Source organism: Piliocolobus tephrosceles, chromosome 4 (genome assembly GCF_002776525.5).
Source record: "Piliocolobus tephrosceles isolate RC106 chromosome 4, ASM277652v3, whole genome shotgun sequence".
Lineage (NCBI taxonomy): Eukaryota > Metazoa > Chordata > Mammalia > Primates > Cercopithecidae > Piliocolobus > Piliocolobus tephrosceles.
The window spans coordinates 157121421-157138298 of NC_045437.1; positions in this window are offsets into that span (position 1 = coordinate 157121421).

A 16878-nucleotide genomic window follows, 5' to 3' on the forward strand; every position below is an offset into this window, starting at 1 on the left:
GACCATTCTGGCCAACATGGTGAAACACCATCTCTACTAAAAAAAAAAAAATGATCTGGGCATGGTGTCATGTGCCTGTAGTCCCAGCTACTTGGGTGGCTGAGGCAGGTGAATCACTTGAACCCGGGAGGCAGAGGTTGCAGTGAGCCCAGATTGTGCCATTGCACTCCAGCCTGGCAACAGAGCAAGACTCTGTCTCATAAAAAGAAAGAAAAAAAAAGTCTATTAAGATCCTTTGCCCATTTTCTAATTGTTATATGTTTACTGAGTTGTAAGAGTTATATATTCTAGATATAAGTTTCTTACACATTTTCAAATATTTTCTGATTCTGTGGGTTGTCTTTTTGTTATTTTATTGTAAAATATATATAACAACATTTTAGTATCTTAACTTTTTTTTTTTTTTTTTTTTGAGACTGAGTCTCTCTCTGTTGCCCAGGCTGGAGTGCATGGCACGATCTCGGCTCACTGCAAGCTCTGCCTCCCGGATTCACGCCATCCTCCTGCCTCAGCCTCCCAAGTAGCTGAGACTACAGGCGCCCGCCACTACACCCGGCTTATTTTTTGTATTTTTAGTAGAGACAGGGTTTCACCGTGTTAGCCAGGATGGTCTCTATCTCCTGACCTAGTGGTCTGCCCGCCTCGGTCTCCCAAAGTGCTGGGATTACAGGTGTGAGCCACTGCACCTGGCCACATCTTAACTAGTTTTGAGTATACAAATCGGCGGCATTAAGTACATTCACATTGATTTCCAACCATCACTACTATCTTGAACTATTTCATCATTCCAATCTGAAACGTAGAGTTAAAAAAAAAAAAAAAATCCCAACCTGGACAACAGAAAGGGTTTTGCAATGTTACCCATAAAAAAAAAAATCTCAGCCTGGGCAACATTGCAAAACTCTGTCTCCACAAAAAATACAAAGATTAGCTGGGTATGGTGGCATGAGCCCGTAGTCCCAGCTACTCAGGAGGCTGAGGCAGGAGAATGGCATGAACCCAGGAGACAGAGCTTGCAGTGAGCCGAGATAGTGCCCCTGCACTCCAACCTGGGCGACAGAGCTAGACTCCGTCTCAAAATTAATTAATTAATTAATTAAAAAATCCTCATTTCTTTCTCCTAGTAACCACTATTCCATTATATCTCTACAAATTTGCTTGTTCTAGGTACTTCCTCTGAGTGAATCATTCAGTATTTGTCCTTTTGTGTCTGACTTGACTTAGCATAATGTTTTCAAGGCTCATTCATGTTGTAGCATATATCAGGATTTCATTCTTCATTAAGGCTGAATAATCTGTTGTATTCATACCACATTTTGTTATTCATCTATCAATGGACACTTGAATTGTTTCTACCTTTTAGCTATTGTGAATAATGCTGCTGTGAACATTGGTTTACAGATACCTGTTAGAATCTCTTTTCAGTTCATTTGGATCTATTCTTAGAAATGGAACTGCAGGATCACGTGGTAATTCTTTGTGGCTGTGGCATTTTACATTTCTACCAGTAAATTACAAGTATCCTAATTACCTCGTAGCCAGCACTTGTAATCTTATTTGCTTTTTAAATATATATATTAGCCATCCTAATGGCCGTGAAATGGCATCTCATTGTGTGTGTGGTTGTTTTTTTATTTTGTTACTTTTAGAAAGTAAAAGAATAGTTACTCCATAGGCAGAGTAGCTTCATTGTGGTTTTGATTTGGGTTTCCCTAATAATTGATGATGATGGGTATTTCTTCATATGTTTACCGACCATTTGTGTATCTTCTTCGGAGAAATGTTATTCAGAGATTTTTTTTTTTTTTTTTTTTTTTTTTGAGTTGGAGTCTCTGTCGCCTAGGCTGGAATGCAGTGGCACGATCTCAGCTCACTGCAACCTCCACCTCCCAGGTTCAAGCAATTCTCGTGTCTCAGCCCCCTGAGTAGCTGGGATTACAGGTGCGTGCCACCATGCCTGGCTAATTTTTGTATTTTTGGTAGAGATGGGATTTTGCCACATTGGCCAGGCTGGTCTCAAACTCCTCACCTCAAGTGATCTGCCTGCCTCAGCCTCCCATAGTGCTACGATTACAGGCGTGAGACACCACATCCAGCTCTGTCCATTTTAAAATTTATTTTCTTATTCTTTGGGTTACCTTTTCACTGTGTGTGTGTGTGTGTGTGTGTGTGTGTGTGTGTGTGTGTTTAGAGATGGGTTTTATCCTGTTGCCAGGCTGGTCTTGAACTCCTCAGTTCAAGCAATCTGCCCTCCTCAGCCTTCCAAAGTGTTGAGATTATAAGCGTGAGCCACTGCACCCAGCCTCTTTTCACTCAGTAGTCCTTTGCATAAAAGTTGTCAATTTTGATTAAATCTTAAACATCTATTTTTCAATTTTTTGCCTGTTTTTGGTGTCATATCCAAGGAATCATTGCCAGATCCAATTTTGGGTTGTAAAATCAATATCATGAAGATTTCCCCCCTAGTTTTCTTCTAAGAGTTTTCCAGTTTTAGCTTTTACTTAAGTCTCGAATCCATTTTGAGTTAATTTTTGTATATGGTATGAGGTAGAAGTCCAACTGTTACTCTTGCATGTGATTATCTAGTTGTTTCAGTACCATTTGTTGAGATGACTTTTTCTCCCATTGAATTATTTTGGTCCTCTTGTCAAAAAAACAGTTGACCAGGCTGGGAGTAGTGGCTCACAACTTCAGGAGCCTGAGGCAGGAGGATTGCTTGAATCCAGGAGTTTGAGACCAGTCTGGGCAACAAAGTGAGACATCATCTCTACAAAAAATAAAAAAATAAAAATTAGCTGGGTGTGGTGGTGCACACCTGTAGTTACAGCTATTCAGGAGGCTGAGGCAGGAGAATTGCTTGAGCTCAGGAGGTTGAGGCTGCAGTGAGCTATGATTATGTGCCTGTACTCCAGGGTGACAGAGTGCAAGGCCCTGTCGAGATATATACGCACACTCATATATACACACACACACACACACACACATTTATATATACGTATATATATATACTTTATACTTTTTTTTTTTTTAAGAGACAAAGTCTCTCTCACTCTGTCACTCTGTCACCCAGGCTGGAGTGCAGTGGCATGATCTCAGCTCCACTTCCCAGGTTCAAGTGATTCTCGCACCTCAGCCTCCAGAGTAGCTGGCATTACAGGCAGGCGCCATCATGCCTGGCTAATTTTTGTATTTTTTGTAGAGACGGGATTTTGCCATGTTGGCCAGGCTGGTCTCCAACTCCTGGCCTCAAGTGATCCACCCACCTCGACCTCCCGTAATGCTGGGATTACACGTATGAGCCACCGTGCCCACCCAAAACTATATGAATTTTAGAATCAGTTCATTGATTTCTGCAAAAAAGCTAGGATTTTGATAGGGATTATACTGAATCTGTAGATCAGTTTCGGAAGAATTGCCGTCTTAACAATGTTGTCTTCCAGTTCATGAACATGAGATGTTTTCCATTTGTTTAGATAATCTTTTTTCTTTTATTTTTTTCGAGACAGGGTCTCGCTCTGTTGCCCAGGCTAGAGTGCAGTTGTGTGATCTCGGCTTCCTGCAGCCTCCATCTCCCAGGCTCAGGTGATCCTCCCACTTCAGCCTCTCAGGGAGCTGGAACTGTCAGCATGTACCACCACTCCTGGCAAATTTTGTGTACTTTTAGTAGAGATGGGGTCTTGCCATGTTGCCCAGGTTGGTCACAAACTCCTGGGCTAAAGTGATTCTCCCGCCTCCCTCCCAAAGTAGTAGGGTTACTGGCCAGGTGCAGTGGCTCATACCTGTAATCCTAGCACTTTGGGAGACTGAGGCAGGCGGATCACTTGAGGTCAGGAGTTCAAGACCAGCCTGGTCAACATGGTAAAACCCCGACTCTAATAAAAATTAGCTGGGCATGGTGGCATGTGCCTGTAATCCCAGCTACTCAGGAGGCTGAGGCAGGAGAACTGCTTGAACCTGGGAGATGGAGGCTGCAGTGAGCCGCGATATTGCACCACTGCACTCCAGCCTGGGCAACAGAGTGAGACTCCATCTAGAAGAAGGAAAAATAAAAGTGGTAGAGTTACAGGAATAAGCCACCATTCACAGCCAATTATGTCATTCTTTTTTTTTTTTTTGAGACAGAGTCTCGCTCTGTTGCCCAGGCTGGAGTGCAGTGGCTGGATCTCAGCTCACTGCAAGCTCCCACTCCTGGGTTTATGCCATTCTCCTGCCTCAGCCTCCCAAGTAGCTGGGACTACAGGTGCCCGCCACCTCGCCCGGCTAGTTTTTTTGTATTTTTTAGTAGAGACGGGGTTTCACTGGGTTAACCAGGATGGTCTCGAGCTCCTGACTTCGTGATCCACCCGTCTCGGCCTCCCAAAGTGCTGGGATTACAGGCTTGAGCCACCGCGCCCGGCCTATGTCATTCTTAAGAGTTAAAAAAGGGCCGGGCGCGGTGGCTCACGCCTAATCCTACCACTTTGGGAGGCCTAGGTGAGAGGATCCCTTGAGTTCAGGAGTTTGAGACCAGTCTGAGCGATATAGTGAGACCCCTGTCTTTAACAAAAAAATCAGCTGGGCGTGATGGCTCAAACCTGTAGTCCCAGCTCTTCTGGAGGCTGTTGTGGGAGAATTAGGCGAGCCTGGGGGATGGAAGCTGCAGTGAGCCATGATTGTGCTGTTGTGCTCTAGCCTGGGCGATGGATGGAGCGAGATCCGATCTCTAAAAATAAAACAAGTAAAAAAGTATCTGGAATGGGCTGGGCACAGTGGCTCATGCCTGTAATCCCAGCACTTTGGGAGGCCAAGGCTGGCAGATCATTTGAGGTCAGGAGTTCGAGACCACCTGACCAACATGGCGAAACCCCATCTCTACCAAAAATTCAAAAAATTGGCCGGGCACGGTGGCTCATGCCTGTAATCCCAGCACTTTGGGAGGCCGAGATGGGTGGATCATGAGGTCAGGAGATCAAGACCATCCTGGCTAACACGATGAAACCCCGTCTCTACTAAAAATACAAAAAATTAGCCGGGCATGGTGGCAGGCACCTGTAGTCCCAGCTACTCGGGAGGCTGAGGCAGGAGAATGGTGTGAATCCAGGAGGCGGAGCTTGCAGTGAGCCGAGATAGTGCCACTGCACTCCAACCTGGGCAACAGAGTGAGACTACATCTCAAAAAAAAAAAAAAAAAAAAAAAAAAATCAAAAAATTAGCCGGACATGGTGGCCTGTGCCCATAATCTCAGCTACTTGGGAGACTGAGGCAAGAGAATCGCTTGAACCAGGGAAGTGGAGGTTGCAGTGAGCCGAGATCGTGTCATTGCACTCCAGCCTGGGCAACAAGAGTGAAACTCCATTTATTTTTTGCATGACCTATTTCTATGGTTGAGTATGAATGTGGTCTGAAATCTGAAGATTTCAAAAAGAAGAAAGCAGGGGAGTTGGAAAAGAAAATGAAGGGATAATTTTGATGGAAGTTAAGTATTAAGGTCAATGCCAAAATTCAGGAGCAGAAAAATCGTTGGGCATTCTTACAGGTAAGTTCTAAAATGTACTTACTTAAACTTTTTTTGCATAGTGTTTTGATGCTACAGGTGAGTAGTGATAGCTTGACATTAAAATTTTTTTTTTCTTAGACTTTATTTGTAAATCTAGTTTCATTCACAGGACAGTGTTAATATTCCTGTAATGTGTCAGGGCTGATAGACCTTTTAAATTTAAACTTCAAAGTTTCTCTTATACACAATTGAGAAGGGTATACTAATCGCTCAACTCTCTCTTTCATATGAAACCTATTTTCTTAGTTACTTTTATAAAATCTGCCACTCTAGAAAACAAATGAGAAAGGACAACAGTGATTTAAATCTGGAAATTTAAGGATGAAGCTACATCTGCCTTAAATAGATGCATTCAGCTTTGGTATTTAGTCCAGATGAGATATGAGGTCACTAAATGTGATGAGTGCCTTAGTATGCCAAGGAACAATGGGGTACGTCAGGAGCTGGTATTACCTTCAGCTCTGAATTTCCTGCCTTTTATCAGTTTAAATCAGCTCCTGTGTTATGTTGAATACTTTGTGTTTTGCTAATCAACTTCAAGGGCAGCAGCTACTGGACTTGCTTTAGAGTGCAGTTTAGATAGCTTGTGGGAAAAAAAATTGCTCTTTCATGGGGTAGAGGAGAAAGAAAAGTGCTCAGACAGGCGAACTTGGTTTATATAAAATTTTATGTAGTCAATTTTAATGAAAAATAAAAATTTAAAAAACGAATAATTAAATTTTATGTAGTCAATTTTAATGTTTAACTTTGTAAGGATTGTAACTTACAAAGTAATAAATGAAGTGAAATTAAAATTTTTTAAATGTTCTTTTAGAGGATGTAAGACCCAAAAATATTTTAGGTATGTAGATTAGCTCAATGGATACAATAGACAACTATGCTGCTTAACCCATTAACTGTTCTCTAAATAGAAACAAAATATAAACACAACCAGGAGATGCAAGCACTTCATCCTTTACCGTAATTGAGAAGTCAAATAGGGCCTCTTCATGTGGGTAGCTACTTCCTGACACAGTTGTCCTTCTCAAACCACACATTTACTAGTGGAGTTTTAGAAAGGGCCTTAACTTGTTAATAAGACCAAGAAGACCAGGATTATTTCAGTATCTGTTTAAAGAGTAGGATTTTATACATGGCCCACCAGAGTATTTCCTTGTCCTACCTTAATATGTAAAGCAATTTATATCGAAGGATTTTATTTTTTAAAATTTTTGTGTATCAAAGAATTGAGTAACTAGACATGTTGGATAAGTGTCAACTGTACATTTTGGGAATCTTACTCCTTTAAGAGTAATAGGGGCTTTGTGAATAGTACACAGTCATTTATAGACCTGTCTTTGATGCTGGTGTCTTCCCATGCTGGAATAACAGCCAATGTTATAAGAGTTGACAACCTGAGCCGGGATGTCATTTTGGCTTTCTCAAATAATTAGCTCATTGAATAAATATTTATTGAACACTGACTGGGCGAGGCGCTGTGTGTGGTTAAGAATAGTCTGATGTTCTCAGCTCCCAGAGAAGGATATCAACTACCAGCTATGGAGGCTTCCTCTAGGACCCTAAGTTCCATCAGTGAGCATTTATTTCTGTGGAACATTCTACAGAGGAATACATTTTGGGGTGGCACTGTAAAAGCAGGCTGGGTGAATACTAAATGATCTTACCTTTGATTAGAAGTATTTAAACTTTTTATTTTAGCAGAGATACTAAAATAACATACTAATATAAATAATTTAGTAAATTCAGATACCCAATACTACTAAAAGAGATAACTATAGATTTATATGAAATAAGAGAGATCCTGTGTATCTTTTATCCAGTTCCTTTAGTCTTGCAAAACTATAGCATAATATCACAGCCAGGATATTGACATTGATAAAATAGAATTTTTGACATTGAAACCTACTTGGTCCAAGGAAAATACTGATTCAAACATCAATAGAGTTTTTATATTCCCTGATGGAACTTGTTTAATGGTTCAATATTTTTTCATTTTACATTGTTTCACCTATCCCTTGAAACTCTGAGGCTTCTGTACTACTATTTCATTTATTCAATATTTATTGGGCACATACTACATGTCAGGTACCCTTGTAGATGGTCTGATGGAAAATAAAATAGACATGATACTTGTTCTCATGGAGCTTTTGTTACAGTGTGGGGACACAGACAAAAAAAAAAACAAAAACAAAAAAACAGTCATATTCAGGAACCTCTAGGCTAAGGCCTGAGGGGAGAATGAACTTGTGTTCTAGGAACAGAAAGAGCTGGATGGGGCTGGCATGTCGGAGGGAGAAGGAATAGGTGGAATGGCAAGTGGAGTGGGAGAGGCTGAAGGAGCATATAGACCTGATGATACCAGACCTTGTTGGCCAGCACAAGGGCATTAGATTTATTTATGTGTTTATTTATTGAGGCAGGGTCTCACTTTGTCACCCAGGTTGGAGTGCAGTGGTATGATTTTGACTTACTGCACCCTTGACCTCTCAGGTCAAGGCCTGCCTCAGCTTCCCAAAGTGCTGGGATGACAGGTGTGAGCCACCGTGCCCAGCCTTTTTTTTTTTCTTTTTTTAAAATCATCCTGGCCTGGTGCGGTGGCTCATGCCTGTCATCCCAACATTTTGGGAGGCTGAGGTGGGTGGATTGCTTGAGCCCAGGAGTTGGAGACCAACTTGGGCAACACAGGGAGACCTCATCTCTACAAAAAAAAATTTCCAGGTGGGGTGATACACATCTGTGGTCCCAAAGACCTGGGAGGCTGAGGTAGGAGAATTGCTTGAGCCGAGGCAGTCAAGGCTGCAGTGAGCTGTGATCGCATCAATGCGTTCCAGTCAGGGCAACAGGGTCTCAAAAAAAAATCATTCTAAATGTTCTGTGTAGTATTGTTTGGCAGGGACTAGTCTGATGCAGGGAGATCTATTGAAGGGGCTGTTGTCATGGTTCAGGTGAAAGATGCTGCTGCTTTGGACTACTGCAGTGGAGATGAGGGTGCATGCAGAGAAGTGAAAAAACTTGGAATTTATTTTCATGGCTTTTTCTTATTTGGCTTATCTCTGAAGTGAAAGGGTGGCAACATTCTAATAAGAAAAGAAACATAAGTTCATAGAGTGAAATGAAAGGATACAATTTATCCCATTCTTTTACTTTATAGTTCCATCCAAATGAAGTGTTTCTTAATTACAACTTTTTTGAAATTTTCGTCTTGCATTTCTTCATTTGAGTTTTTATTTATTTTGGCCTTTACCTTTCATGTTGGAAGCCTTTTTTTCAAAAGTCTTTTGTTGTCTATAAGACCCTAGAAAAGCCATTGGAAGCTCTGTGTCAGAAGATGAGATGTGTTAGTGCATTGTGGTTTGAAGCTCCTATCAATTTCTATAGGTTTCTCCACAGAAGAATTATCCAATCTTCTGGTGGGAAAAAGATGGGGCAAAGATACACATTTAGCTACTGGTGGCTTTAGAGCCAAGCAATGCAAGCTAAGATCTCATCATTCACAGTGAACACTTCACCTTTTTTCCCCAATAATGTATTATTTCCCCCAATGTCCACCATGCCTGGAGTTTATTTGCCTGGAACCTCTTTGACTGAAACTCTCCCACAGAATCAACTCCCAGTCTCTTGTTAATTGGGAGAGGGGTAGTCATCTAGCTGCTTGGGATGAGAGTGTACATAGGGGCCCAATTGTTCCATGTAGAGATTCAGCTGACAGTTATAGCTGGCCCCCTGCTTTCCATGGTACATGGCATGATACACGGTACATGGATCCTGAGCTTCCCCAGGGTCTGAGGCCTGACTCATTTGCTTCTCATTGACATTCCCATCCCCAGCAGGTTTAGGTTTCACTTTTTCCCAACTGCTCACTCTTCTAGCCAGTTTCTAACTTCTGAAACTCTGTTCACATTCATCTGCTGTTCTCTACTTCTTTTGTTCTCCCTTATTCTTATAGCTCGTGGCTATATTTGATGTTCACTTGCTCTCATGTTAGTGGGAAGAAGTAGAGATTAATGCATGTGCTCAGTTCTCCAAGTCAAAAAGAGGTGTTCCTTAAAGTACCATGTAAAGTCCTTGTCCAAACCTCTGCTTAGAGAAAATGAATAAGAAAAGTCTATAGCAGTTTGCTATCCCTTTGTGACATAAAAATAATTTGCTACATGTTCTTTGATAGCATCCTTAAATTTCTCCATCTCATCCTTCTACCAGTTTTGGTTAAGGAAAGTAGTATTCCTAAGGCAGGAGAACATCCAACATTTGGACTATATGTCATATTTGACATTAAAAACTACCTCATTAGGTAATATTAACTAGCAGGGCTAAACCACTTGCCAATAAGTAATCTGAAGTTTTGTCTAAATGTAGGAAAATGGATTTGAATTGTACCTTTAGAAAATGGACAAACAGGTTTATCAGTTTATTGAAGTCAAAAGGCTAGTATGCTCAGCTTCTATTGCATCATTCTCCAGGAAAATTTGTGCTGTGAACTTTGCAAATCATTGCATGATTAGAGAAGAAAGTGATTAGCATCACAAGTTTTCATTGTGTTCGTGCCCTTGACCCTTGCCAGTTTGTGAAATATTTGTAAAGGGCTAAAGCAGGGTTGTAGAGATTAAGGAATCTTGGAGATTTACTGAGTTGATGCCCCACATTTAGCGTTTCCTGGACCTGAAGAGTTCATGACTCCACCTTATCAGATCTTTCTCCAACAAAATAAAAAATATTCCCAACAGAGCAGCACTTGGTTTGTTACCACTTATTAAGACCATACTAGAGATAGAAATAGTAGGCAGGCCCCAGGGAGTTTAGTAGAATAGTTAAAAGCAGAAGCTCTGAAACTACCTTGGCTATGACTTTGGGCAAATAAGCTCACCTCTCTGAAACTCAGTTTCCTTCTCTGTAAAAGAGGATGATAATACCTACTTCATAGAGTTGTGAGGATTAACAAGTTAATACCTGTAAAGAGCTCAGAACAATGCCTACCAAAATCGATTCTCACTAAGTGCTGCTTGTATTATTCCCACAGCTAAGATGCTCTGAAGCTGTGCTGTCCAATACAGTTGTCACTAGTCAGGTGTAGCTACTGACATTTAAAATATAGGTAGTCAAAATTGAGATGAGCTGTAACTATAAAATATTACCAGTTTTCAAAGATGTATGATATATCAAGTCTTTTGTCAAAGACTTAAGACTTAAAGACTTATGAAGTATGCATTTTGCATCTAGCATAAATCTATTCCCTCCATGGAAAACCCACATGCCCACACATTGCCCACCTCACTGTATTTTACAGATGGTTTCAATTCCCTTTGAAGGCTGCTGGTGGGCTGATGTATTTACCAAACTATTGGCAGTTTCGCACATTCAAATTTTAATCTCTGACCTCTGCAAATAAAAGATCTTTATGTTCTCCAATTGTGAAGTTTATTCACAATTTCTCCCATCTAAGTACTAACCAGACCCGACTCTGCTTGGTTCCCGAGATCAGATGAGATTGGGCACATTCAGGGTGGTATGGCTGTAGACTAAGTCACAATTTCTATGCAGAGCATCTGTCTGTGCATGAATTCAGAGGCTCTGCGAACATATCTGCTCGCTGCCGTATTTGCGAATTTTCATGGAAGAGAAGGTTTTTTTGTAAAAGCCTTGGCAGCCCCATCTCTTTCCAAAGAATGCCCCACAAATGCTGTGTTGGAGTGAAATTGTCACAACAGAGAAATCAGCCCTGGCAGTGTGTCCAACTGTTGTGAGAAATCCCATACCAAAGTAAGCCCACAACAAGCTATGCTGGTTTTGTAATGAGGAACGTTTTTTTCTTTTAATTTTTAATTTTAATTTTAATTTTTTTTTTTTGAGACTGAGTCTCTGTCGTCCAGGCTGGAGTGCAGTGGCATGATCTCGGCTCACTGCAACCTCCGCCTCCCAGGTTCAAGCGATTTTCCTGCCTGAGCCTCCTAAGTAGCTGGGATTACAGGCGCACGCCACCACACCTGGCTAATTTTTGTATTTTTTTTTTTTCTTTTAGTAGAGACAGGGTTTCACCATATTGGTCAGGCTGGTCTCAAACTCCTGACCTTGTGATCCACCTACCTCAGCCTCCCAAAGTGTTGGGATTACAGGCATGAGCCACCGTGCCCTGCCGAGGAACAGTGTTTTAAATTCTTGACAAGAGATTCATATGGGTTTTTGTCTTAATACATTTTGGGTCACCAAGGTAGATGGATTGCTTGAGCCCGGGAGTTGGAGACCAGCCTGGGCAATATGGTGAAACCCTGTCTCTACGAAAAATACAAAAATTAGCCGGGCATGATGATGTGTGCCTGTAGTCCCAGCTACTTGGGTGTCTGAGGCGGGAGGATGCTTGAACCCAGAAGGTTGGGACTGCAATGAGCCATAATTGCCCCCACTGTACTCCAAGCTGGGTGAAAAAGAAAAAAAAAAAAAAAAAAAAAAAAAAAAAAAAAATAGAATGGGAGTTTACAAGCAAGCGAGGATTTTGCAGTCAGTCAGAGAGATCTGGATCTGAGTCCAGGCTCTACCATGTGTTAGTTCTGAGATGCCAAACTTGACCTCTCTAGTTTTCTTACCTGCACAGTGGCATAATAAAAATTACTTTGTGGGGCTGGACGCGGTGGCTCAAGCCTGTAATCCCAGCACTTTTGGAGGCCGAGACGGGCGGATCACGAGGTCAGGAGATCGAGACCATCCTGGCTAACACGGTGAAACCCTGTCTATACTAAAAATACAAAAACTAGCTGGGCGAGGTGGCGGGCGCCTGTAGTCTCAGCTACTCGGGAGGCTGAGGCAGGAGAATGGCGTAAACCCGGGAGGCGGAGCTTGCAGTGAGCTGAGATCCGGCCACTGCACTCCAGTCCGGGCGACAGAGCAAGACTCCGCCTCAAAAAAAAAACAAAAAAAATTACTTTGTGGAAAAAGACTGATGAAATATGAAGAAAATAACGTAGGCTGGGTGTGGTGGCTTACGCCTGTAATCCCAGCACTTTGGGAAGCTGAGGCAGGAGGATCACTGGAGCCCAAGAGTTCAAGACCAGCCTGGGCAATATAGTGAGACCCTGTCTCTAAAAAAAAAAAATAAAAAAAATTAACCAGGTGTGGTGGCGTGAGCCTGTAGTGAGCTGTGTTTGCACCACTGAACTCTAGCCTAGGTGACATAGCGAGACTCTATCTCAAAAAAAAAAAAAAAAGTAAAATATATCTATTGATTACATGGTGAAATAATATTTTGATATATTGGGTCTATTTGGATATATTAAATAGTTTCATATATTTAATATATAAATTAGTTTCCCCTGTTTCTTTTTACTATTTAGTTTTGAGACAAAGTCTTACTCTGTTGCCCAGGCTGGAGTGCAATGGCACAATCTTGGCTCACTGCAACCTCTGCCTCCTGGGTTCAAGCGATCCTCTTGCCTCAGCCTCCTGAGTAGCTGGGATCACAAACAACCACCACCACGTCCTACTAATTTTTTCTATTTTTAGTAGAGATGGGGTTTCACCATGTTGACCAGGCTGGTCTTGAACTCCTGACCTCAGATGATCCGCTCACCTTGGCCTCCCAAAGTGCTAGGATTATAGGTTTGAGCCACCGTGCCTGGCCTACTTTATTTACTTATTCACTTATGTATTTATTTATTTATTTGGAGACAGGATGGCTCTCTGTTGCTCAGGCTGGAGTGCAGTGGCGCAATCTTGGCTCACTACAACCTTTGCCTGCTGGGTTCAAGCGATTCTCCCACCTCAGCCTCCTGAGTAGTTGGTATTATAGGCATGAGCCACCATGCCCCACTAATTTTTTTGTATTTTTAGTAGAGACAGGGTTTCGCCAAGCTGGTCTCAAACTCCTGGCTTCCAGTGATCCACCAGCCTCAGCCTCCCAAGGTGCTGGGATTACAGGCATGAGCCACCATGCCCAGCCCTTTTTACTATTTTTTTTAAGATGGGGTCTAGCTCTGTTGCCCAGGCTGGAGTGCAGTGGCGTGATCTCACTGCAACCTCTGCCTCCTGGGTTCAAGCAATTCTCCTGCCTCAGCCCCCTGAGTAGCTGGGGTTACAAGCATATGCCATCATGCCCAGCTAATTTATTTTGTATTCTTAGTAAAGATGGGGTTTTGCCATGTTGGCCAGGTTGGTCTCAAACTCCTAACCTCAGGTGACCCACCTGCCTCGGCCTCCCAAAGTGCTGGGATTACAGGTGTGAACCACTGTACCCGGCCTACTTTTTAAATATGTCTATTAGCTGACTTAAAACTACATATATGGCTCATATTTCTATTGAACAGTGCAACAGTCCCTCCCTCATATGATTTTATTCTAAACTCCACCTGATACTGCCCCAAACTAGGGCTCATGATGCTTCTAATGTATACACATTATATATTACCTTTTCTTCTTTTTTTGAGACAGTCTCATTCTGTCTCCCAAGCTGGAGTGAAGTGGTACAATCACAGCTCACTGCAGCCTCAATCTCTTGAGCCCAAGCAATCCTCCCGCCTCAGCTTCCTGAGTAGCTGGGACTATAGGCATGCACCACCATGCCCAGCTGATTTTTTTTTTTTTCAAGTTGAGACGAGGTCTTGCTATGTTGCCCAGGCTGGTCTCAAACTTCTGAGCTCAAGTTATCCACCCACCTAGGCCTCCCAAAGTGCTGCAATTATAGGCGTGAGCCACTGTGCCCAGCCTATTAATATATTTCCCCCTCCAGTGCAGTGTCTTTCTGTGTCTCTCTCTTTCTTTTTAAAGAGAGAATCTTCCTGTGTTGTCCAGCCTGGTCTTAAAACCCTGGGCTCAAGTGATCCTTCTGCCTTGGACTCCTTAGTAGCTGGGCCTGACAGGCGCATGCTACCACACCCAACTAGCTTTCTGGTCTGAATAACAATACCCAAATGTACTTCTTTCCCATTACTGAACTGCCTAAGCATGGTGGAATCATGAATAGTATAAGATAAACTGAAGCTCTCCCTGGTGAAAATGGGCACAATTTGAGAGAGAGGCACAGTCTGAGACACCTGTGAAATGTGTTGATTTTCTGCAACTGCCTTTGGAATGCAGTCCTTGAGAGCTGTCTAATATCTGTCCTATCCAAGTCAAAGGAACTGATAGAATACAGGGAGATGATACTCTGCCCACCAAGAGGACCTTGACCTAGTTCTGCCAAAGTTCTTATTTCATGAAACTGCTGACATGAAGCTGAGAACTACCATGTGAATTCAAATGTGGTGTCAGGATTGGGACACGCCTTGACCTGATAGGTTCTGAGGATAATGTAAATACTTTCATTACTATATGATAAAATCAGATTAGAATTGGTTAACAGGTAGCACTAGGCTATATACTTTTGAACAGACTCCTTTTGTATTGCTGCTAAACATTCTTTTTTTTTTTTTTTTTTGAGATGGAGTTTCACCCTTGGGCACCCAGGCTGGAGTGCAGTGGTGCAATCTCAGCTCACTGCAACCTCCGCCACCCTGGTTCAAGCTATTCTCCTGCCTCACCCTCCTGAGTAGCTGAGATTACAGGAGCCCGCCACCACACTCGCCTAATTTTTGAATTTTTAGTAGAGATGGGGTTTCACCATGTTGGCCAGGCTGGTCTTAGACTCCTGGCCTCAGGTGATCCTCTCGCCTTGGCCTCCTAAAGTGCTGGGATTACAGATGTGAGCCACAGCGCCCGGCCAAGATTCTTAATTTTAATGATTAGTAGACTAATTTACATACAATGGTAATTTTTTAAAAGTCATGTGATCTTCAGGCACATGAACATCTGAACATGTGGCCCACAAATAAACCTGAGATCACCTGGCTTGCAAGATATCTTTAGGTCTATGGGCAGAAGGTGCTCTGAATTAGTAATTTAGTACAAGAGTACTTGAGCTTGCTTTCTGCATTTGTAGACACATGCTTAAAACATCAGAGTGGTTAGAACCCTTAGAAGCCATCTCTTGCTTTGTATGTAAAGACCTTGAGCAATAATGGGCCAATGTCAGGCCAGGTGTGGTGGCTCACGCCTGTAATTCCACTGCTTGGAGTTGGGTAGATTGCTTGAGGCCAGGAGTTCGAGACCAGCCTGATCAATATGGCAAAATCCTGTCTCTGCTAAAAATACAAAAATTAGCCAGGGATGGTAGCACATGCCTGTAATCTTGGCTTCTTGGAAGGCTGAGGCACGAGAATCACTTGAACCCAGGAGGCAGAGGTTGTAGTGAGCTGAGATCGTGCCACTGCACTCCAGCCTGGGTGTAGACTCTGTCACCAAAAAAAAAAATAAAATAAAGAATAGGCCAGTGTCAATGACAACTCTTAAGTGTGTGTGTATATATGTGCATGAATACATATATACACACACACACATACACACACACAGAGGAAAACATACCATAAAGTTCACCGTTTTAAAGTGTAAATTCAGGCGGGGCATGGTAGTTTATACCTGTAATCCCAGCACTTTGGGAGGCTGAGGTGGGCAGATCACCTGAAGTCAGGAGTTTGAGACCAGCCTGGCCAACATGGTGAAACCTCATCTCTACTAAAAATACAAAAGTTAGCCAGATGTGATGGGTGCCTATAATCCCAGCTACTTGGGAGGATGAGGCAGGAGAATTGCTTGAACCTGAGAGGCAGTTTCAGCGAGTTGAGATCGCACCACTGCATTCCAGCCTGGGCAACAATAGTGAAACTCTATCTAAAAAAAAAGTGTAGGCCTGGCACAGTGGCTCACACCTGTAATCCCAGTGCTTTGGGAGACTGGGGTGGGCAGATCATGAGGTCTGGAGCTCAAGACCATCCTGACCAACATGGTGAAACCCCATCTCTACTAAAAATACAAAAAAATTAACTGGGCGTGGTAGCAGGCACCTGTAATCCCAGCTACTCAGGAGACTGAGGGAGGAAAATTGCTTGAACTCGGGAGGCAGAGGTTGCGGTAAGCCGAGAACGCGCCACTGCACTCCAGCCTGGGCAACAGGGTGAGACTCTGTCTCAAACAAAAAAACAAACAAACAAACAAACAAAAATATATATATATATAAATTCAGTTATCTTTCGTATAGTCACAAGATTTAAATTTTTTTTTTTTTTTTTTTTTTCTGAGATGGAGTCTCGGTCTGTCGTCCAGGCTGGAGTGCAGTGGCGCGATCTTGGCTCACTGCAAGCTCCGCCTCCTGGGTTCACACCATTCTCCTGTCTCAGCCTCCCAAGTAGCTCGGACTACAGGCGCCCGCCACCACGCCTGGCTAATTTTTTGTATTTTCAGTAGAGATGGGGTTTCACCGAGTTAGCCAGGATGGTCTTGATCTCCTGACATCGTGATCCGCCCGCCTCGGCCTCCGAAAGTGC